The sequence below is a fragment of the Cardiocondyla obscurior genome, linkage group LG03 (genome assembly GCF_019399895.1).
Source record: "Cardiocondyla obscurior isolate alpha-2009 linkage group LG03, Cobs3.1, whole genome shotgun sequence".
Taxonomy (NCBI): domain Eukaryota; kingdom Metazoa; phylum Arthropoda; class Insecta; order Hymenoptera; family Formicidae; genus Cardiocondyla; species Cardiocondyla obscurior.
Window position 1 is genome coordinate 10,335,862 of NC_091866.1, and position 23,746 is coordinate 10,359,607.

Consider the following 23,746-nt stretch of genomic DNA (forward strand, 5'->3'; position numbering starts at 1 on the left):
CGTAATGATTTGTGATTTTCGTTTCCGATTTGTTTCAATTTTCATTTTGACTCGCGTCGGCGCAAGCGGCGTTCCAAATCGCGAGTAAAATCGCAAAGCGATTGCTTCGAAAGTGTTCTTGAAATAACGGTTTGATATACTTATGGATTGCTGTTGGTAACGTAACGCAGTTAATTATTTGAGCTAATTGGAAGAACCGTGGGGAAGGATCGCGTTTCGAGGGGTAATGCGACGACACACGGGGCGGCTCACGTCGCTGTCTGTCTACTCGAAGCTTGTCGCGCGAATGACAGCGAGAGGTACACGACAATACACTGTATGGTGCAGATAACCAACTCCGGGCGTACCAGCCAATTTATCGCCGCTACACAAAATACTTGACGTTGCTCTGATAAATAAATGCACCGGAAATTATTCCGTCGCCGGTGTTTCGTGCCATTAATAATTTCAATGACCCGGCTGTTATTCGTACCGTTACGCTTTTTCTTGTGACGTTCCGCGGTGTTCGAGACAACGACATAAATCGCATCTCGGGCGAGCATGCCGAAAGCCTAACGAAAATATTGTCCCTCGCTTGAGTTCGGCGGGTATATAGCGACTTTAACGGAAACGGATTTTGACTATTAAATGGCTTTGTCGGACGTCCGCGGTCGGACATAATTAAAATTCATCCGGTGGACGAACGTAAATCTGCAAATTTACAGTGCGGCCGTGTGTGGGGAACGTCCGAACGTGTCCTCGGGTCCTCCATATTCCCGCAATTTCGCGCTTAATGACGTAATTCCGTACTCGCTGCCACGGAGGTGACGTTAAAAAGTATCCTCGTAATCGCGGAAAAGAGCACGGTCCGCCTGCATTTGCGCGTATTACGAACGTATTCGCGATGTTAATTTCAATCCTTTAGAATGTTAAGAGCAACGACTGCGGGCAAGCATCGCGAAAATTATTCCTGCGACGCCGCCTTCGTGTCTTCGAGGCGGTCTTTATCGCGAAAATATTGGCCTTCGTCTCCGTGCGTCAAGAGAGGTATCAATGGATTCCGCGTGAATTGAAAAACGGATGGAGACGGAGATCCGTTCTTGGTCCGGAGTGGTTTTAAATTTTAAACGGTCTTTACTTAAGCGGAGAATCTTAATGCCGGTTTTGCCGAGACGTGGAAATGTCATTGATCGTTGACAAAATTACGAAGGGAAGGGATCCGCGAACTCGTGCAACTCGACCTCGGATTACACGAAGGACCTTATTAGCGCGAGACGCGGAAGCGAATTTCCGGGACACCGCGTATGTCCCGGATACGTAAGCTTCCCGGTCGGAAAATCGCGACTTAATCCTCGAGCGGAGCGATACGTACCGCATGCACGAGCGATCGACTTTCAACGTTAAACCGGGCTTAATTCTTTCGCATGGACGTGAATTCCGGATGCGCCCCGGCTCTCTTTATCCCCCTCTTTCCCCGACGGCAAGTTTTTTTTTTTTTTTTTATTTCGGCAGAAATAATCTTCATTGCGTATGCTTTTTTCCCTCCCGGCTCACCAGAGGAATCTCCTACGCACGCGATATTCCTTTCGCCGCCTACGAAAACACGGCGGTTCCGCTTGCTGAGCTACTTCCTAACGACCTTTGAATACACCTTGCGCTCTTTCCGCCTTTCAGCATTTTCTTGCTCCCCTCGCCCTTCGCGCCCTCCGCCTACGGAAAACTTTCGCCGATCCCACCTTCGCTTTAGCGTGTAAAAACCTTTGAGATGCAGATCGAAGTTTAACCCGCTCGGAATGCAAAGTACACTATTGCCGGCGGCGCAAACGTGATTTCGGTATTGCAAAACCGGAATTTTGCGCGGATCCGGCGTACACTTCTCGCGATAGAAGGCGAATGCCAGAACCGGGCACGATATTTTGCTTTAATTAAAAATAACGGGTCTTCTCGCGATTGTGTTCGTCGCGTACTATTACGAGTCCCGAGTCCGAGGGTCAACGAGAGTTGGCGGAGTACTCTGGCGCGCGGAGAACGGCAACTTAATGTCGTCGACGACGAAATCGTCGTTCCGCCGAATCGGCTTAATTAGAACCTTATCCAACTCGCGCCTCGAGCCAAACGACTCCTTAATGTTTAACAATAATACAAAATGGTATCCGAGTTTCCAACAGTTCCGGCAAAGCGCGGCGAGTCACCCTCGCATTTTCGTAAAGCTCGCCGTGTTGAGAACGTCGCCGGGGCACGCGTTTAATAATTAGAACTCAGAGGGAAGAATGGAACACGTCGGCAAGGTACGAAGGGGTTAAAAGCGCGAACGGTATAATATTTCGATTAACAGGCTTGTAACCCTAAAACGCCGAAAGTGTTTTTTTTTGTCGGCGCGACTATCAATTTGCGGCATTCGTCAACAGTTTTTTCTCGTTCAAAGAGCCAATTGATACGTTGAGGAATTAATTAAGATTACTACGAGCGTTGCGCAACTGCTGTTAAAATTGCAAAAATTAAAATGCACAGAATAGAATAAATAGAGACGGGGAATCGTCCATGGGTTCTTTCGTGTCATACATTCACTTTACACGTTATTGCAACGAATGAAAAATGAAAGGGGAAACGAAAACGCACGGTTGAAAAATGATAGAGGTCCACAATCGCGGTCTCCGTCGAGAAAATCTATCATTCCCTGGGAACACCAGGCGGAACTTACTTTAGTTTTTAATGGAACACGTGCTGCTATCCAGCCGTATGAATTATGCGAGCTGCTTGAACGTCGATAGAAGAAATAAAGCACGTTCGATCGCGTTTATCTGTAAAACTGGCCAAGAGAGGAAAGGAGAAAAACCCCCCACACACCCTCGTACGTCGTAGAAGCGGCAAGCTCTGAGATTTCTGAATCCTAACGGTACAAACGAACATCGAGGATCACCGGGGAAAATGGGATACGATCACGGTACGAGATACGGGAGAATTAAGCGGACGTTGTTTTGCCGTTTAGGGCTGTCGAGGGAATTTAATGGATCCCATCGGATGCAACATGTGCTTGAGAATAGCATGTATTATGCAGCCTGATGCTCAGACTGATCGAGAGTAACGGACAACATCCCTCTCTCAGTTTCGATTGCCGTATTCGCGATCGACTCACGGTGCTTCTCGAAGATCCTAGGCGCTAAGATTCGTTGCGCGTTTTTGTTCTTTAAATTTCTTTCTTATTTTTCGCGCACGCGATAACGTTGCAGCGGGCATCATCGGCACGGTCAACGTTTACGTCGACTGCCGCTCGGTGTCTCGGCACACCGACGAATCCATTCGTTCGCTGCGACGAAGCAACCGACAAATATTTGAGGACGACGGGCAATTATGTGAAACGGTATTGTAGCGCGTTAACAAGTGTCGCGGAGCGGCGACGATTTAAGATATGTACTTTTCTCTGGTACCTTCGTTTCTCGGCAGACATTTCCCGCGAGTCGATGGAGCGAGCGGGCGCTATGTACTACTCTACGTCAGCGGTTCTCAGAATCTCTTACGTTCTGGAAATCTCGAAAAGTCGTTAAACGCATCTGCTTGGACAATGTTGAACTTTTTCATTGACAAATTAACGTTTTTAATAAGTATTACAATCCTCTCTCTTTGCATATTTGCACGAATCATGAGCAGAAAAGGAATCCTTTTTAGTTATTTCTGTGTTAACTCGTGAATCTCTGAGGGTTCGCCGCGCGTGTCGAAATAAAACGTGCTAATTTTAATAAATGGAAGATCTCGGAGAATAAAAGGTAGAATTCGAGGAATGTAAAACGTAAGCGTGCCGGAGCGCTTTAGAACCGCTGCGTCGTTACCGTAATCCGCGAATATAAGTACATACGTGAATACGCGCGAGCGAAAGATAAGAAATTCAATGTAAATAACGCGCGCAGCGCGGCGGGAATGACTCGGAAGGGGGTGCGCCAACGTGACGTGAGCGAAAATTCTTCTCTCAAGTCGAGTTACGTAACACGCGCGGTTGCGTGGAAATAGCTCGGAAGTATGTGAGGAAAGGGGCAGAATGGCATGACGGTTAGTCTAGCGCGATACGATGGATAAACCTCTTCGCGTCGGTTTTTCCACGGTTTTTCCCCCGTGACGTCCTATTTTACGCTGGTCGATATTAATTTGCGGGCGCGGAACGCGGGGATCTAACTGTCAGTCGTACATTTCACCGTTTAAATTCCGCGAGAGCGCGAGGGAGCATCGATGCAGCTGCCGCCGTCATCTTTTCACACCGCGTTTCGTTGCCGATACCTTTCAATCAAGATCGAAGCGGAAGCATCGCGGGCTCGCACGGGAACGTTATCCGATTTTTCACAGTAATAGGCACTCGCACGTTTCGATTGGGTTTGAGAATCCTCACGGCGCGCGGCGGCGCGTTTCCGCAAAGACTTCTAATTCTATCGGCCGAAGCTAAACGTGCGTAATAAATCTGTCTCGATGCTCCCCCCGGTAGATTTATCTGCGCCGTTCTCGCGACCGCAACACGCAGCGTAAACAAGATCGATTGAGCGTAGTCCGTAAAGTTTTCCGGATGATTTAATATATCCTGGTTAGTTGCGCAAGAAAGTAATTTCGACACGCGGCAACATTTAATGAGGCGGCGCGAGGGACGATAATTAACACAATCCGCGGAAATTTTTAAGCCCGCCAGGTTGCGGCGCGCTATAAAATTATCATCGAACATTAATTCCTGCGTAATTTAAAAGGGGCGCCGAGTAATTATCTGGCAGCCGTCGTCGCGTCGATGTCCCGCAAGATCTCGCGACGATTACCTGCGTTACACGCGCGCGTTGGCGAGGATGAAATTAACGAGGCCCGATCGTCGATGCATACCCCGAACGACTGATTTAACGCAGTTCCCAGTTTCCTTTACCTCCCCGTGCAACCATCTTAAAACTTTCACCGAGCGAGCAGAATCTAATAGTCCGCCTCTCGTTAAAACAATCACCACGTATTTCCATCTTATTTGCGCAAACGTTCTACGACCGACGTCTCGTATAAATTTTCGTCGAGTTGCCGATACGTCCCAATGATTCGGTCGCGCGAAACACCAAATGCACGATAAAACTGTCGCAACCCACCCGAACGAATTAAATTAATTAGGTTAACGATTTGTGTATGATTAAGACTCGAATTTTACGCACTAATTATTTCATGTTAAATTTATATAATTGATAATTTCCTGGCGTAATTCGCTCTTCGTGAATTTTTACACAGAGGGAGAAAGAGAAACAATTTAGGGGCAATGAATAAATTCCGAGCAATCGTATATAAATCAACATCGTCGTGTAAGAGACTCGTTACGTCAGATCGTCATTGCTTGCTTCGACGATGGGAAGGGTTAATCCGTTCATTTCCGGCTCTCGGAATGTTTTGGATTTTGGGATTGGGTCAACCGAGCAGAGTATCATCGGCGTGTTTACGCGTTGTTCGTTACGCCCGGCAATTTTTCAAAGAGCCGAGAACGTTTTCGAGACAAACGGCCTGGTGCAATGCCAAAAGGAAGTCAAAACTTTGCGCCCGTCTCCGTGCGTTTCTCCCTATCCGTCGCTTTCCCCGTTCTCCTGGTTCGCTATTCGTGTCACGCGCGCGGTCGCCTCGCCTCGCGCGGGTATCGAGTTGACGAGCCGAGGAATTAATTGGTACCGACAGCCCGCGATTAAATACGCCGACTCCAGCCTACGCGTATAACGTCCAGGCTCATCCGCCCGAAACGTACACGTGTCGGAATGTCGCCGCTCGTTCTCTCGTCACACAGACGCCCGATATAACGCAGCGTATCGATAACCACCACGAGATCACACACTCCACCCGGACTGTCAACTGGCTGATTTCGATGAAACGCGAGGCCGCGTGGAGATATTCCGCGATTCGAATGGGAAGCTGCGCGAAAGCGGCCGAAAGAATTTCCCATCGGGGGACTCGACGGAAAGGGTGGATCGTAAAACGATTTAACGTACGAATAAACGTGATAATAATTGCACGGCCGCGGCAGTTCGATTATCGTTCAAATTGTATCGGCTTGGCGATCTCGGCTTTAATCATAAATGCATAAAATGTCACCGAGCAGGTGAGTCCTCCCCCGTGTTATTTATTCGTGAAAACGACGTTATCTTCGGTTCATTTTATCCTCCCGACTCCTCTCTGCTTTTCTGCGCTTCGTCGTTTATAAATTATCACTCGTGGATTAAGCGACTTCCGCTCTTTAATCGCGAATGCACAAAGCGTCGCGCGGAGCAAACTCGCGGCTTGGCCACCCCTGTCGCGCCGTCCCTTTGTCCTCGTGAGGATTCTTTCGGCCATGATTGCTCGGCATCCACAGCGCATTAATTGATCCCGCCTTACGCTCGCAATTAATTTGGCTCGTGTCAGGCGGACGAGCAGCAATGTCCGCGCGCATGCGTTACAGCGCGGTGCAACGTTGTTGTCGCCGTTCTTGTTGATTGCAGGCTGTCGTCGATGATATCCGCCCCCGAGGTTTTGGTGCGGCCGCACATCGGAATGTCGGTCGTTGACCGAACCGGCAGAGCTTACGGTTTTCCGTATGTTGGGTCGGTCACGAACGCGCGCGAATTTCGTCTGGGGCGCTCGATTCGGCCGCCGCCGTCGTTAGGGATGGGATCAAGCCGATATATTCACGGTTCATTCAATTCCATTTCATGAACCTCTATCAATTTAATTTAATCGGACAGCTTTGATGTATTATTTTCTACATTTTTTTTTTTTAATAAAAACAGATACAAACTTAAATAAAAATGGAATATAATTAGATGCTTTAAATTTGGAAATAATTAAAATAACGAACTACTAAATTCAGAATAAATTGCGGTCAAAGTTTTACTTCCGTTATTTTTAAAGATTTTTTTGCGTTTAAGATTTTTGCGTTAATCCAGATAATTAAAATAAACAGATCGAAATATATAATAAAACAATAATATATAAATCTCATTAGGTGACGAAGCAATCAAGGGTATTTGATATTTACAGCTTATCGTTATCATTGCACGCGAAGAAATGGTTACACCTCTTGATGTCGAATACCAACAATCATCTCGGATATAATAGAGATTAAGGCGCGACGGTAAAGCGCCTCTTCACTTTCCGATCACGCACAAAAACTCGGCGGAAATAACACCTTTCGACAGCAGAGATTGTTTCGATCGCGCGGGGGATAAAACGGGCCGACGAAACTTTTCACGCAACGTCGCGAAGAATTCCGGTAAGCCTCCTTCGTGGTAAAACAACAGCCCAATACCGATGTTACGTAAGAAAGCGTTTGGCATGCGTGTCCGCCCGCGCGGTTTTTACGAGTGAAAATGTGTAACGCGCGAAGGGGTTCTCCCATCTTTCGATCGATTCTCGGTGACAAGCCAGCTTTGAAAGCGATCGGCGGTGAAACGCGAGACGAGCTTTCACCGAGACGTGCCATTAGCGACAAGAAACGGACAAATCCCTCGCGACAAAAAGAAAAAGAGAAAACGAAAAGCTCAAATACAGTCTGAATATATGTGTGCGAGCGAAGGGCGGTTAAAGTGGAAAAATTGACGAAAAAAGAATATTATTTAATATACCTATGCGTGTAATGGAGGTCCACGCTTATCACGGACTGAGAAGCTCTTTGAGAGCTTTTTACTGAAACTCGCTCTGCGGAGTTCTCGTGTGGCACATCGCGCGCTTCTTTCTCTCGACCCCTCCACGCTAGCTTATATAATAAAATGCGAGCACGTGGAAACATTGAGGGGCACAAAACGCGAGTCACGACCAGCTATATGGAGTCGGACTAAGGCTCTTTCCTTCTTTCTCCCTCTGCGAACGTGGATCGCCAGCGCCGACCGTTTAAATGGCGCTCGTAAAATAGACAGCGAGAATTGGACGATAAGAAGCCAATTTTGGATCGAGTATCCTCTTGGATTAATGGCGTGGCGCGACTCTCTCGCGTCGCGGGTCCTAAAATTCTGAAAAGTGGCACGGCTGCTCCGCTACGAGAGCTTTCGTCCTTTCGCTCGCTCTCTCGCGATTTGCCCCGATACTTCGAGTACCACCGAGGTTCGATAAGACGACGGGCATCGATGGCATCGCGTATATATCCAGGATTGGGCGACAGGCGTAAATCCAAAGCCAGTTTTTCCCAGTCGCTCGCCTTCCGGTTAAGCCTGCAATCTCCCAGCCGTATATTCGGCGGCGCGATACTTTATCCCACCGCATCGACAGCTTCGTCCTCGACGACGAGGATGATGAGCGGAGAAACGACGGCTTCGTAAGACGTCGTGCCAATTAACGAAGATACGTCTGATCGATTGCTCGACGAGTCGAGTGCAGGTAGATTTATACAGTCGTCTCGAATATACGGCAGCGAGTTACGTCACCGTATCAATAAAATAAAATTGCCGAACGCGTCTTAATCCTTAATTAGATTCTCGAAATTTCACGCTACTTTAAGTATGTAATAAAAGTCTCTTTTTGTTATTATGACAAATAACCAGATCGTATTCTATCTAATAAGTTATCGCGCAAACGTGAAATCGCTTTCAAAATAATTCTTATCAGGCGTTTATTCTCGGATTATTGATATAGTTTTACAACGCGCATATGTTCCGCTGACGCGCTTGAATTCATTTACTCGCCCGCTTTCCAATTCCGTTACGGTCCGACGCATATTACTTTTGTGCGAAAAAGGAGACGGCGGAGGAGCTACGATGTGCAATTAAAATCACCGCTCCTTCCGCCAGTCTCCTTTCTTCCGTTCCGTTGTCATCCTTAGGGGCGCGGGCAAAGCAATTTACATGAGTAAACAGCTTCCTGCAATTATGCTTCCGTCCTGTTTCAACCGCGATGGTCGCCGTTTATCAACTCGGTATTGATATCGTGCAGTTTCGTGTAATATATATATATATATGTATATGTAATAAAAAAAAAACTAATAAAGCTTAAATTTTCAAAGAAAAAGATAATGAATTGGTGTTTGTTAAAAATATCCCGCGATACGATAAATTACGTCTTGACGAGTCTCGAAAAAGAAAAATTTGATTCCTCGAGGAGGAATTTGTCAAATGCGAGTGGAGTCGCCGGTTCCGCGACACCCCATATGGAAAATTAAAACGCGGGCGAGACAGGTCGTCAATCCATGATCGCCTGTCGTCGTCATCGGGATTGCCTCACTCATCGCTTCCCAGCGCATATTTTTTCCCCGCGAACACATTTTCGTAACATATTTTCCGAGTTTCGAACATCGATCATCTCGATTAAATGCGACGAAACGCGTCATTGTCATATCGACGGCCACGGTAGATTATTACGCGCAGGAGATCGAAAGATACGTTTCTCGCCGATGCGATAACGGCTGCCAGTTTTGCGCAACGAAATCGCGCTCGGATTCGGACGCGGTGCAACGGCTCTGGAAGGGAAAAGGGCCAACTCAAATTCCACCGAGGGTAAATTAAACGGTCCCCTTATTGCGCCTATTTATCCGATATCGCAGGCATGCTGCCATAAATATTTGGTCTACACTCATTGACCAGAGTTGAATGCGTGATCATTTATTTATCGCTACGTCGACCATTATTTCGCGCTTTCCCGAGGCAACCCGGCCATCCGCGTTCGGAATTCTAAAACCGCGCGAATGGCGTAATATTTTACCATAGATTAATCCGCGTCCGGCGTGGTCGATATGCGACGAATAAAAATCCACTTTAATCCGTCCACCCTACCTCTATCTTCGTCCCGACACCTTTCTCGCTCGCACCCATTACTCTAGATTCCGGATAAGAACCGCAGAAATCCACTAAAAACAAGGCGAATGACCGTGTTCAGTATTCAAGAGACTGCACCGCAAACCCAATGCAATATACGACGGGATTTAATTGATACGGATTTCTGGGGATGCGCCAGGTCGGAATTTTTTCCGAGTTCATCGCGATATTACAGATAACGGCCTTATTTAGCGTTTCCTTTTTTTTTCTTTTTCTTCTTAACGTCGACCGTACGTTCGACAGTAATCATAATCAAATCATATCGCGAGCTCTTTCTCGTTACGCATGCGGTACGAGTCCGGATTTATGCGGAAGAAAAAAATGAGAAGGAGAGAGAATGTCTCGAAACACTTCTCCGTTTCTGTTCCTCTTTCGATTTCGCTCGTATTCGCGCGTAGCGCGCGACATTATTACGAAAATTTCAAACAAATCACGTAGCTCGTGTCCCTTCGCGTCGACACAAATCCCTCGGCAACTTTATCGCCGCGATTCAGTTCTCGTTCGGCGCGAAATTTATTCCACGTCTGGTAAAATCATATTGCCGCGACAACGAAATTAAAGTCTTCCGGATGAGCGCGCCTCGCTGCGTGGCGAAGAGCGAAGAGCCGCGGACGTTGCTGTCGATCGGCGAATCATTTAAATTCTTTTCAGAGGAGAAAAATAGCGCGTGTTTCTGCATCGATAAAGTTGCGTGTTAGATGCTTGCCGCGTAAAATTGATAGACTACGAAAGACGAGGGAAAAAACATGCCCTATTGCCCGCGCCTCAGCTTTCCGTGAGCTAAATTGCACAGTGACTTGAAATAAAATCAACAAGTATTTTTCTCTGCTTCCTGATTTTATATTTAATTATCCTCCGCGTGTTACGTTTTTAAAATCCTATTCTTACGAATTAACGTAAGACTGCGCTGTCGAAATGGAAGGTGAAAGCGAAGCAGCTTGCGGAATACCGCTCACCTGACGGAACAGTCTAATCGCTCTTCAACCGACGCGGGCCACGGGCCGGTCAGTGAGTCGAGCAAGACAGTGATAGAGAGAGTGAGAGAGAGAGAGAAGAGCTTTTAATTAATTTCATAATCTTTCCCGATTACTCTCGCGTCTCACGCGATTCGATTATCGACGATTGCACGCAACGGTGTTGGACGCTTGACGCCTCGTTGCTTTGAGGGGAATTTTAGTAACGTCATCACAGCCGCGTGGTCGCGCCCTACCAGTCGGGTGGTAGTTTCGGCGTACAAAGTACTTTCGACGTTGAGCTCGTTTCGACGGGGCGGAGTCGCCGACGCGATATGAATGGGGGCTGCAATATCGAGAATGCGTTCGACAATCAAATTCGCATTACGCGAAGCGTGACAGGTAGAGTGGCGAAATGTTGGGACGACGGTCAGGGAGAGGTAACGGTAAGGGGGAGGATGGGGTGCTCTCGGTGAGAGAAGGGTGGATCGCGGCTGTTAATAAAGAACCTCTCACGGGCGGAGGGGATCTCGTGAATTATAACCAGCCGTCACTGCTAACCGACGTGTAAGTGACACGGAACCACAATCAGGCATCTGTTGCGGCTTGCCGGCTGCTATTGAGTATACATATTGGAACGCGAGACGATTGATACATATCGGAATATCGGTGGCCGGTGAATTGATTTCGGTATTGTTCGCCTGTTACCGACGTGGAGATATTTCCTCGAGTATTCGCCAATACCGTCAACGATCGATCCTTTCCTTCTAATTTACTAGAACAGGTTTCTTACGCGCGTCCACGACGAAGCAAATCTCCTTCCTTTTTTTTTTTTTCATACAAATTTTCAAATCTCTATCAAAAACGAAATCTGAATATTTCAGTTCTATATGTATTCGTCTTTCGAAACTCTCCGATAATTTTTAACTTTTGAATATTACAACGCTCCATTATTAACTTTGTTTCCCCATGGGAATAGCCTGAAACTTGTTTCTGATGTCGACTATATCGTTCAGTATATTACATCGCCGCGCCACGTTCACGGCAATATTGCGTTGTCGGTCAATGCTGGAAAATTTTTGCAGACCATACTTGAGACGACACGAACGAAAGCGTGGAGGCACTTATAACGCTCGCCCGTTCATTCCCGATTCCATTTTTAACCGCGCACAATGCCCAGAGATCACGATGAATGAGGGCCGGGAATATTTACCGAGATGTGACGATCGTACTCCCCCCGTAATACTTTTCTATTGCGCGCGAAGGACCATTACCGGCGGTGAGAACTTTTCGAAAAAGAGAAAAGGAGCGTGAAAACGTCTCCCCCGATAGAAGAAAGAATGGAGTCAAGCATACGGAGTATCTCGAGCGATCTTCCCAACGGCGCGACGCGAGAGACGCGAAAATATGGCTACGCCCCGACAACTATTTATACGTTTATCAAAATTTACGAGCCGCTAATGTACCCTATCCACGACGGAGGTCTACCTTCCCTCGACCCGTATTTATTCACATGAGCCTCGGCAGCTCTTGGAAAAGTTTCGGGAGAGGGAAGGGACGAAGAGATAGAGATGGCAGACCGAAGGATGGACCGGGCTGAAAATCTCCGCGAAACAGCAAGAAAATTTAACGACGATGTTTAGAGAGAAGTTTCGACGATTAGCGCGATACAACAATACGCCCCATTGTTGTTCTCTCGGCTACGTGGAACGGCCGAAACTCGAAGCGATGCTGGGCGCCCAGAGAGGAGGACAGAGAGAATTTCCCATGATTCCAAAAGCGAATAGAATCCGAGCAATTTGCGCGCCTCTGCACGAATATATACCGTGTATCAAGCTGACAGGTGCCGGGGGCACCCTTTAACTAAAACCGAAAGCGCCAAAACAAATCTCGCGCGAGACCCTTGGCATTAATCCGGTAAAGTACGAGCCATTAGCTTCAAAGGGGCTTTAAAATTTTTGCCGGCACGGTATATGCAGTTTTCCGTTCCCACCGGTATTTTACCGCACGGTCGACCGTATATTTTTTTTGTTATTACCGCCTTCACCCAATTTCTCTCTCTCTCCTTCTCTCTCAACGACATATTCGGAGCTTATTACTTTTCGAGAGCGACGAGAACATAACGTGTCTCGTTCCTCGTCTATCGATTCACCACATGTTTAACATGACTTTAATTAAACCCCGAAGATCAAACTGTTGACAGTGTCTCGTTAAATCGGTCAATTCTTTGAAGAGCGCGTTTTCCATCGTGCGGAATTTTCATGAGAAATTCTTCTCGCCGACACTTTCGATCATTGAGCGGGTATTTAAGGCTCGTAACTCGACTCGAAATTGTTTATTACAGCGGATCAATAGCTATTTGAATGTTCCATTGTTAATACAATTATAAATTTTGAAACGCTAGAAGAAACCAGGCGCGTACTATTTTTTACGAGACCCCAATTACAAAGAACGAAGAAAAAATGAAGCGACTTACCAATCTGCATGACGGCGGAGTTGTTGAATTCAGGCGGTGGCTGTAACATAAAGAAAAATATTAATGTAGATATAAAATTTAGTTCATTAAATTAATAAAAAAAAAAGGGCAAAAGTTTTTATTTAATATTTTATTTTTAAAAATGTATATTCACCTAAGAGTTGCTCCGCCGATGCAGGATGCCCGTCCCGGGCCTGCTCCTCCTCTCAGATGGGACGTGACGAGCCATCCTTCCGCGCACAGGAAACTCGCGAACACCCCGACCGTGAATTTATAACCGCGAATATTACTGAGTGATCACTCGCGCGCGTTCCATGCTCGGCAATCGCGATTAGAAGAAAGTCGAATGTCGGAAAACTACGCCCGAATACTCAGCGGAACTCGCGGGACGACCGACGAACCGGCCGCGGTTCGTATATATCTTAATATCGACGCTGACGACACTCGTTGACGACAGCGGACAGCGGACAGCAACTGCGCCGATCTGTAACATAAAGAAATATCAAGTGGTTAATCGTGGTTATCGTGCCGGAAGGGTTTTCGTTAAACGGAAGTGCGAATTACTTTCGGTACGGAGACATGTGCTCGCTGCGCAGGGTGTAGTACGTGTGTGCTCGCGCGACCGCTGGAGAAGGACAAAGCGAGAGTGGGAGTAGTGGGGGAATATACCTAGCGCGCGGCACGTACGCTCGCGCTCGCTCTCACCTCGTCCGCCCCCCCGCCACCCCGCGCCTTCCCTACGCCTATCTATTCGTTACTCTCGTTATCTTTAATTGTAATATTTAATTAATATGTCCAGACAAAGACGGTACTTCCACCAAGTCGTCCTCGATTTCGAAAATCGCGGAGACCGTCTTTGCCTGGACATATTAATTAAATATTAAAATTAAATTGAACCACAAAATCGCCGACTTAGCCGACGTTGACTCTCGCTTGGCGCGAAGCAAGCCTAATCAGCGTCGGTTTTAAGCGGTAACAATTAACAGCTAATTTACGCGTCACATCAATTTTTTAAGATAGGAATAGAAAGTAGGCACGGTACAATCTCGCGAAATTTTGCACAATAAGAGAACAATCGGTCAGCTATCTGTCAGGCAAAACTCTTCTCTACCTTTCTCTTTTTAGAATGATCGATATCTCGCGACTGAAAGCACAGCTGTACCGAGCGGTGCCTTTTCGTTTCTTCGCTAATGCCGTCTCCTTGAATTTTCGATCGGTGTTAATTCTAGGCGAAGAGTCGCGAATGAAAAATTAAACGGGATCTCGCCGAAGCTGGCGCTGCCGTTTCACCGTTTGCATTTTTTAATGGCATCGCGTTCCCCTTTTGACACGGACGACGAGACAAAAAGAGAATGGGCACCGCGGAGTTTTCACGTTTCGCGAGTTCGAATCTCCGCTATCTCCTTTCGTTCCGGGTGGAATTGGAAATGTCGAGCCCGCGCGCACTGTCGGACTTCGCCCGCCAACGTCTTTCGGCGACAATCGACTCACTGAGCCGGTAGAAATGTTATATTCACACTTAAATAGCGCCTCAATCTTGGACCGTATATACGTATATAGCTGGCGGCGCGCTTATTTTGTTCGCTTGAGTTAAGTTTCTTTTGCTCGGCACGCCGCCATCCGCCACCGCGCCGCGGGTGAAGTCGCGCGGACAAAAGTTATCTAACTTGAAGGCTTTTCCGGAGATACGTTCTGGAAGATACGCGAATTCACGTTCCACTAAGTGGAGGATTTTCGACGGTATGCAGGCGGGACAATGGCGCATGTACGAGCTGACTAGCAGCCAGCCCGGAGCGCGACGAACATCCCGGAGATGCATCGCGGGGAAATGGCATGAACACATTACGCGCATTGTTATTACGAATAAATTTTACATGCGGCGAAATAACCGATTGTTCCGCGGATTGAAAATGATAACTGTTGAACTTGCGTATCCCGACGGCATGGATTCCACGCGATAAACGCGGGATTAAAGCTTGAGATCTTGTAATAAAATCCAGAGCGATAACGCAATTAGTCCTTAATTTATTTCAAGTTCGCTCGCTGATCGAAAGATGAGCTTTCCTCTTTAATTAAAACGTCAAATGTCACCATGTGCAGGGGCCACAGTTTTGCTTCCGCCACTCAGAATCGTCGAATTGCCCTTCAACTTTTTTATTTAGTAATTGTTTGCCGGCGCTTTTGTCCCGCGTGACTGTCGCGAAATTTTCCCTCTCATCGACGAGTCGCGCTCGGTGGTGAAAGCGGATTCGCCGCCAGGGAAATAACCGGAACGCGCGCGGGAACCGCGTAATGAATTTCAATTACACTCGGGCGCAATAATTTGCTTATGTGGAGCACAGTAATTTCGTCTATGCCCGAACGCGACTTCTCCAAAGTCGCGACATTTGTACGCCGTTGCGCGTCGCCGTTTGTTCTACGTGACTGCACGCGTAAATGCGCATTTATGCTCGGGGATGCCCTCGCAGCTGTACAAGCCCGCGTGTAAACCGATCGCAACGTCAATCGCTGAACCGAGTTAACCCCGATTAGCCTTCTTCTCCCCCGTCGAGTCGTACCAATAAAACTCCTTTCTCGACAAATCGTTCGTCGAAGTACCTCAATTACGGCGAGAAACAACTTTTCGTTTTTTTATGCGCGCGCGAGGCATTAAACCGTGACGTCAATAAAGTGGAATGGATGAATCATGCATGAGGCGAGGAAATAGATTCCTGGATGTTCCTTCCGCTTCGTGCGCGAACGTGGCAACGCACGCGCGCATTAATATTCGCGTTGCGCGAATTCTCAGAAGACCTCAGAGCCGTGCAGGGCCGCCGATGCCGTAAAGGGACCGAAACCGGTATAATGCTCGATGCCACCTACGCGAAGGGAAACCATGGCTCGAGCGAGCGCGGAGGAAATAAAAATTCGGCGTGTTAATTATCGCGTGTCTCATTCGACAGCACTCGGCAGCTTCGAGCGGGCGTGGAATTTTAAAGAACGGCCCGCAGAACTCGTGGGGTAGTTCTCCGCGCCGTTAAACAGCCCGATGATAAATCGATTCCTGATCGCTTCTACTTAAGGTTCCCGCGGAAAATAATTTGAGTTATCGATACGCCCGGGCGAGTCCGAGTAATACCGCGACGCGCGCAAAAAGAGCCCCGAGATTACCGCATACGAAGATTAAGCTTGCCGGCCGACAAAAACGCGAGTTTTCCATCAAACTCGCGAAAAGCGTAAAGTGAGTTACGAGCGGCAGCGGGAGATATCGAAAATACATTGCGAAGTATAAAGCTTGCGGGGCCCGGCTGTAGCCCGCCGCGCGTTGGGGGCTTATGAATACTTTATAAGCATCGCTCTTATTCGCCATCGCACGGCGCTCTGACGCCGGTTTTCTTGATCCCCAGCAGCCGGCAAGCCGGCAGCCGTGCCGGGCAATTTCTGCGCGAACCGTTATGCCGTGCAGCATAATGCCAAGCGGCGACCTTCGCGGTTCTCGCGCGACAAGTGGCGGCGAGATGCAAATCATATGAAGACGCGACGGGACCCGGTCCTCCGAGGCGTCGCGTCGCTGACGCCGCGCGCGAGAGGCCACGAGAGAGAGAAGAGGAACCGTTCGATCTCGCCTCCGTCGCCAGTGCACGACGGCGGCGAGAAGACGGGAGGAAGGTTGACGTTATTGAGGCTTTAAGCCGCCAGGTACTCCATTAGCGGCGACGCGCCAAGGAGTAGTTTGTCAAAGCGCGATGCATTTACATAATTGCCGCGCGCGCCGAATAATTATGCGCGTATCCATTAGGTAATAAAGTCGATGCTAAACTTTGAAGCGACAACAATTCCCACCTGCGTGACAAACGCGAACCGCCAAGTACCGTTTTAATTTCTCTTTCCCTTCCCTCGGTCTTTCTCTTCTTGCACGAGATACATTATTTGTACGGTATCAGCTAATACAATTCATCAAGTATTAAATCCGTAATCTTGTTTATGCGCGACGCTCAAGCTCACCACGCCCATATTTTCATTTCGTCGTAAATGTTCGTAACATAGACGTAAGTCAATAATTTGCCACGTACGGTGCCGCCGTTTGTCAAGACGCTGCTCATTTGCATACTAATCATGTTCTCGCGCTGCAGGAGTATATATCGCGAGAGTATTCCGGAAGTTGGCAATAAATCTTCGACTGTTCTCCAACTCGAGGATGCAACAGATTTCATATTTCGTACCTACGCGCGCGGATTCCTATTAATCTTTCTGCAAATCGCGCTCACGATCTTTCTCCGAGATTTCACAACACACACACACACACACACGCAGAATACGCGCGCTCGTCCGCGAAAGACAAACACTTTAATTGAAATTAAATTGACACGATTGATTAATTCCAATTTGATTCACGATAAATCCAACGAGTTCTCCAACGTGAAAAAAATTTACCTTGCACGTTTCAAATGTCGTAAAATCGAGGTATCGATGTGAAATACGATCGGTAAGTTCTTCGTCAGATACGTGGGTGCCAATTTCTCTTTTGCAAAATTATACTCCACGTTCATTTATCACTTTTCATCGGGCTTTTTTTAATTCTGTCCGTAAAATATTTACTACTTTCTTTTTATTTGCGCTCGCGAAAGTTTGCTCTATAAATTTCAAACTATTGCGTATCGCGAAATTAGTATGCTGTTTCCCGCAATAAAACGATAATTAAAATGCGTCAATAAATGTTATATCGCTATAATGAGTTTTAAGTATGCGAGTGTGATAGACGTGTGCGCTTTCTTGCGTGAACAATCAATCTTGTCTATATATAGTAGTTCCGCGAAAACGTCGTTAATTACATTAATACACTTTAATCATTAGAACGCAATGATTGCGCGACTTTTCCACGCGACTAGTGTTTTTAATTTCAGTCGTTTGTAATTCCACGATATACGCAATATATTGTGTAAACAATTTATATCGTTTGTTCTTTTTTTTTCCAATATTTACAGTTGGCGAATTAGATTACTTTGCGTTTTTAATTTGCAAACGATAGGCAATCGGCGAAGAGTTGAAAGAGTAATACGAGACACCCTCGAATTCAAGTATCGTTAAAAGACTACTCGTCGATCGTGAATATCATGAAATAATTTGCAACTTTTCTTATTTCAATAGATATAAAACGTCACGCGAAATACTTGCTTCGATAAATAACGGTCGTATGTAATGGTTTATAAGCGTAAAATAATAAATGATATGAGCTAATCAATACTAATTGCAAAAGCCTGGCAATGATCGTGTTTTACGTCTCTCAACGTTGACGCGATCGCATTTCGAAGGGTAATGCGATGACGTGCCGAATGAGGTATGCGTGCCATTCAAATATAGCGCAGCGGTTGTGAAACGCCACGTTTTACGAGCGTTCAATAATGCGTTAGTGAATTATCGCGTTTTATCACTTGCCGCTTTTCTTCTTTTGTTCAATAAAAATCAATGTCAGGTAGGATTGAAAGGCCAACGGTTCTAAAGCGACGCCATTGGTTTTCGCTAAATGCGTTTGTTCTAGAGTTTAACAAACGCGCCGAATGATTTTTCACGACGCGCAAAAGCTCGGTGTGTCGGGGGCTGCTTCGTCAGCGCCGGCGACCTGTCGAGATGCAGTTTGTCAAAGTCCAATGTATTTGCATAATTCAACGAGCTGCCGGTCTACACTTACGAGAGCGTACGTCGGATAACGCGAGGGCTCAATTTATGATCATTTTTGCCGCGCCGAGGACGTCGATATCGGTCGGAGTGGAAGGAAGGTAACTTCTCGACTTCATCTCGGCGGAAAAGTTCGTTACGGGAAGACCACCGCGGCGGAAGTCGAAGATCGACCCCCGTTCGAAAGAAACCAAGACCGGAGGAGCGGGGGGAACGGGATCGTGTTTCCGCGAGGCGCATGATGCGTTTGCATAATTTACCAGCTGATGGACGCAGCTGGAGCGTAAACTTTGCGCAACAATCTCGAAATTAAATTTTCAGCGACTTTTAGCACAGGGCGCGGCACGTCGGTGTCCAGGAAGATTCGTTACAATTTTAAACGGCGTTTAAGAAATTCGCCGAGTGTTCGCCCGGTGGGCTGTCGCAATAATGTAGGAGTTGTCTCGATGACAAGGCTACTCGGCGCGCAAATATTTGATGACGCAAACGTTGTATGGACATCTTGAAAGCCTTCGATAATAACAGGTACAAATAAGAAGCTCAAGTTAGATTATTGTTTTTAGTACAAACCAGGACGGAAAATAAGTATATTACATACTTTTCAATTAACAAGTTTTAAAACGTACGGGCCTATTCGCGCGGGCAGATTGCAAATACTTGAGGAGATTAAAGATTGTCAACATTGACCGCGATGACTGACGGTGGAACTTTTCGCCGCCGTTATTAATCGTAAGTTCGATTAAGTTTCGCTCGACTTGGCGAGAAACTCCAAGTGGATTAATACCTTAAGGCGCCTCGTAAGGTACGAAGAAACAACAAGAGGCGAAGAATTTGCATGCTGACGCCGGGCGGGCATTTAACTTCTCGGGATCCGCGCATTAGATAAACAGTAGTCTGTCCGCAACGTGCTCGGCCTGGGGCTGTCTTGACGCGTGGCTAATTGCATTTTCCAGGTGCGGACTCTGGGACTTCGGAAAACCGACTGTTATCTCTCTCTCTCTCTCTCTCTCTTCCTCCTCCTATTTCTCTCTTTCTCTCTCTCTCTTCGTCTCCCATCTCTCTCTCGCTCTCTCTCTTTCTTTCTTTCTTTTTTTCTTTCTTTCTTTCTCTCTCGCTCTCTTGCTTTTTCTTTCCCGAGTACGGACGAGGAGCGGCGCAAGAACAACGGACGCTTCGCCTGAGAGACGATCCCGTGTGCAATGCCAAGTCATGCTACTTAGCGTGAGTAATATGAACGTCATTTCCCAACTAACTTCGGTCGCGTAGCAACCGCAAGCGGCGGGAACAACGCGATGACGTCGCACGCGGTATGAAGAATTTCTAAAGACCCCGCGGAAACGTGGAAGACATCGAAGACGCGTTAATGAAAGGAACGAAGATCGGGAGCGTTGTGTTCGAGAGGACCAGCACTAAATTTCATTTGCATTCCAAAGATTAATACCGGCTGCACCTGCCGGCGGTGTGCGGTGCGCGCGTGGAACGATCGATTATTTCGGGCTCGTAAATTCCGACCTTAAGCAGAACGCGCGCGAGGGAGGCAACGCAGTTAATTTTACGAATAGATTGCGCCAGTATACTCCGTAAATCCCGCACTTACTTCCCAGCATCTGCGTCAGATTACGCGCCGGAATATTAAAGCGTCTCGCTGGCTCGCCGTCGGTTCGCCTAAGTCGACCTGACCGGTAAACCCTGACACGGAAATCGGTAACGAGACGGAGAAGGGGGATAAGTGCGAGGGGAGGGCAAAAGGATGCGGCGTGAGGCACGTTAACGATGACGAGAAACGACGGCCCGAATTCTCGGCAGAGTTGGACGGCGATGGCCCTTTCGCGTTTCGTAAACATCGTAAACTGCGAATCATTGGAAGTGACAGGCAGACGGTCTGACTGTTCACGAAGAACTCCGACGCCGCGACGTTGATAGCCCTTAACTTTGCGCATGCTAATGCGACATCCAGCGGGGTGGCCGGAGAGCGGAGAGACGTAGAGAGAAGCTCCGGCCACCCTGACAACGCCGTAGCTACTTCCGTCGCTCTTGCGGACGGAACAATGAGTATCCGGGGAAACAATGGCACGGGGAAGCTCGCACAACAGGCGAAATCGTACCTTGTTAAGGAAATTTTAGGCAGACGATGATATCATATCGCTCCGTCGTTGTTCCCCCTATCAAATCGACATCGTCGGTGCAATAAGTTTTATCTTACAATGACGTAATGCGTTCGCGCTACTCCGAAATTTTTCCTCGACTCGATTTTTTTCCCCCCGAGATAACTCTAATTTATATTTCATTTTTCTCGCAACTTTCAAATATACTTTTCGCTTAAATAATGCTTCAGCGTGACAGTTTAATTTTAGATCTGAAACCTCATCGCGTTATATATACTTAACACAAGTTCTTACGATATAAAAAACATTATTTCTTAATTCATTAATAAACCCCAAGGCATATTTAGAGTCGCGTTTGTAGCTCGTCGTAAAGTTAATAATTAAATAAAAATTGTTGGAAACATATTTTACCGTAGCGCCTACTGCAGTTTCAAAGCTACGACGGCATATACGGACGAGCTTTTTGAAGCTCGACATTCGTAATTATTCGCATGTCCGTCAAAGCCCGTTTGTCGCAAAATGTTACGTTAGGCGTGTATCTATTCTGTACCGCGATATCGGAGACGGCGCACGTATCGTCTACGTCCGTATTGTTTATGACTGGTGGCAGCGGCTAGATGTCCGCGTGCACGGAAAAATAATGTTGACCATTTCCATAAAGTTCATCGCTGCACCGCGCCGCGCCACTCGCCCGTCGGAGAAGACGATACCGCCTGCCATCACGGAACGGCTATCTGAGTACGAACTCAAACTACGGGGTAGCGGAGGGAGAGCGGCCGGGTCTGAAATAACAGTCGAGCGTACTCGACGATGTAGCGCACGGACCGTGGAGAAACGCGCGCTATCGTTTTTCCCACGTTACCTGCCAAAAGTTTATCTCGAGTTACGGCGTCGCCGAAGAAAACTCATTGGGGAAGGAGCGGAATCAAATGTCCCTTTCTCCCTTTCCTTTTTCTCCGCGCATCCCGCCCTAACTTTTCCCGCGCTTTAATCTCGTTCGCCCTTTTATTCTCCCGATCGTTTTAATTTTTCTCATTACGGCGCGATAGCATTCAAACGAATCGACTCGGGGATGATCGGGACTTGTTCGTCCGATAGTTTTGATTGCGCGCGAGGAGACCTCAATCGTGCCCGATGGCCTCTCGCCTTTTTTTTTTTTTTTTTTCTTTTTAGCGAAAGATATAAAAAAATCTGAAAGCGGTTAGAGAAATTAAGAAAGAAGAGTCGAGCGTTGCTTTTAAATGATGCAATGGCATGCTGATTTCCTTACATTTCAATTTTTTATTATTTACGTATAAATTATATTTGTTTCTTTTTATTCTAGTTGACGGACGAGTTCTGCGGATGTCGTATAAATTTGTAACAGAGCCAAGAAAAAAAAAAAGCCATTTACGACGACGCTTGAACTCACTCGATAACAGGAGAGATGCTGTTGCCGTTCTTTTCGCCAAACTAAATTCGAACCGCGAACAATGCTCGCCGGATGTTGCGAGCCGAAGCATAATTGGCTAAATAAGCGCGTAAGCCCGCGGCTTAACTTACACTCAAGAACTCGTTTCGCATTTACGCGCTTCGGTTGCTGGAGTCTGGGTCTCGCCCGAGGAGGGATCGGGAATTTCGAAATTGCGGCGTACGCCCGGTGTACAAGGTGTCCCGTACTTCCCTTTATCTACGAATCAATTTGAAGCTGATTTCCCTTTAACGATAATTTGATCGGGCATTGCCTTCCGCGGCGAGCTCTCTCCAATTAAGACCCTCGGTTTAAAACATTATCTCCTATCAAAGTAACGTTATTCTTTCTTTTAACACTTGTACGCGATCGAATTTATCTACTTAAATTTTTTCAGGTAAATTCGCGCGCGATTTTTTCCGGCTCTTTAATCGTTATTTATATTCCGGATTTAAGAACCAGACGGTTTTATTTTGTTTTATTCACGACAGAGATCAGGAACTTGTACGAGATACGCAGTGCGGAACCACCTTGGACACCCTATCGATACTGCGATCCTTGAGACTGCAGTCGCGGCGAGGTTTCGTGCATTCGCGTGCATACATCTGAAATTGGCGAAATTGACGCGCTCGGCACTTGGGGGCAGTGTAAATATTATGCATATCGCAGTACAAGCGAGGGGAAGGGCCATCGGTAAGGGCAAGGGGGAAATGCGCGCCGGATGGATATCGACCGCCCACCCTCGTTTCGACGACACGAGGGACCGAAGTTCTCCGTCGGCACTTAAGTGCGCTAATAACCGGAGTGCTCTCGCGTTCCATTTGGGAATGCCGCTATTCCGCTCGACAAATAGTATCCGTCCTTTCTTCTTCCCGCACTCTATTTTTCTAGCCGCTTTTTCTTCAGCGTAACCGGGCGGGTGAGAACGTGCGACGATATCGTCGCCTCAGTGCGCGAAACGATCACCACGAAGCGGCGTTTTTCAACCGCCGCCTCCTCGACTTCCAACCGCCGCCGGTTTACTACCGCGGAGCATTTTTCAATGAGCACTCGGGATGCCGCGAGATTTTCGTTCCAAGAGCCAGAGGCGGCTGTGTGTATTGCTTTGATGTCTCAATTTGATCAATAAATAGATAAAAAGAAAGAGAGAGGGAGAAAGAAAGAGAGAGAGAGAGAGAAATGCGACGAGTATAAGAAGTTACGAGTAAATATCACCATCGATATTTTTCGATTTGCTCTTTTGTGCTTTTGCACGCGTTGTCTCATCTCGGCGCAGGATAAATTACAGTGATGGTAGATTGCGGAACGTGCCGTTCGAAACTACTTATTCTTGGAGCGCGTGTACCGCACGCGCGAGCGGA

General features: G+C 47.2%; 1 protein-coding gene across 4 annotated transcripts in view; it reads left to right on the top strand.

The window, feature by feature from the left end:
• LOC139113585 (growth factor receptor-bound protein 14) overlaps nucleotides 1-23,746 on the top strand; it is a 232,492-nt gene that overhangs the window by 13,970 nt on the left and 194,776 nt on the right. The window contains exon 2 of one of the 4 annotated variants that reach the window (XM_070674816.1): nucleotides 19,784-20,051. The exons of 2 other annotated variants lie outside the window; for them this stretch is intronic. The gene's annotated coding sequence lies outside the window, so the exon portion shown is untranslated. Of the gene's footprint in view, nucleotides 1-19,132; nucleotides 20,052-23,746 lie in introns of those variants that run through there. One more of the 4 variants, XM_070674818.1, reaches the window with a different exon arrangement.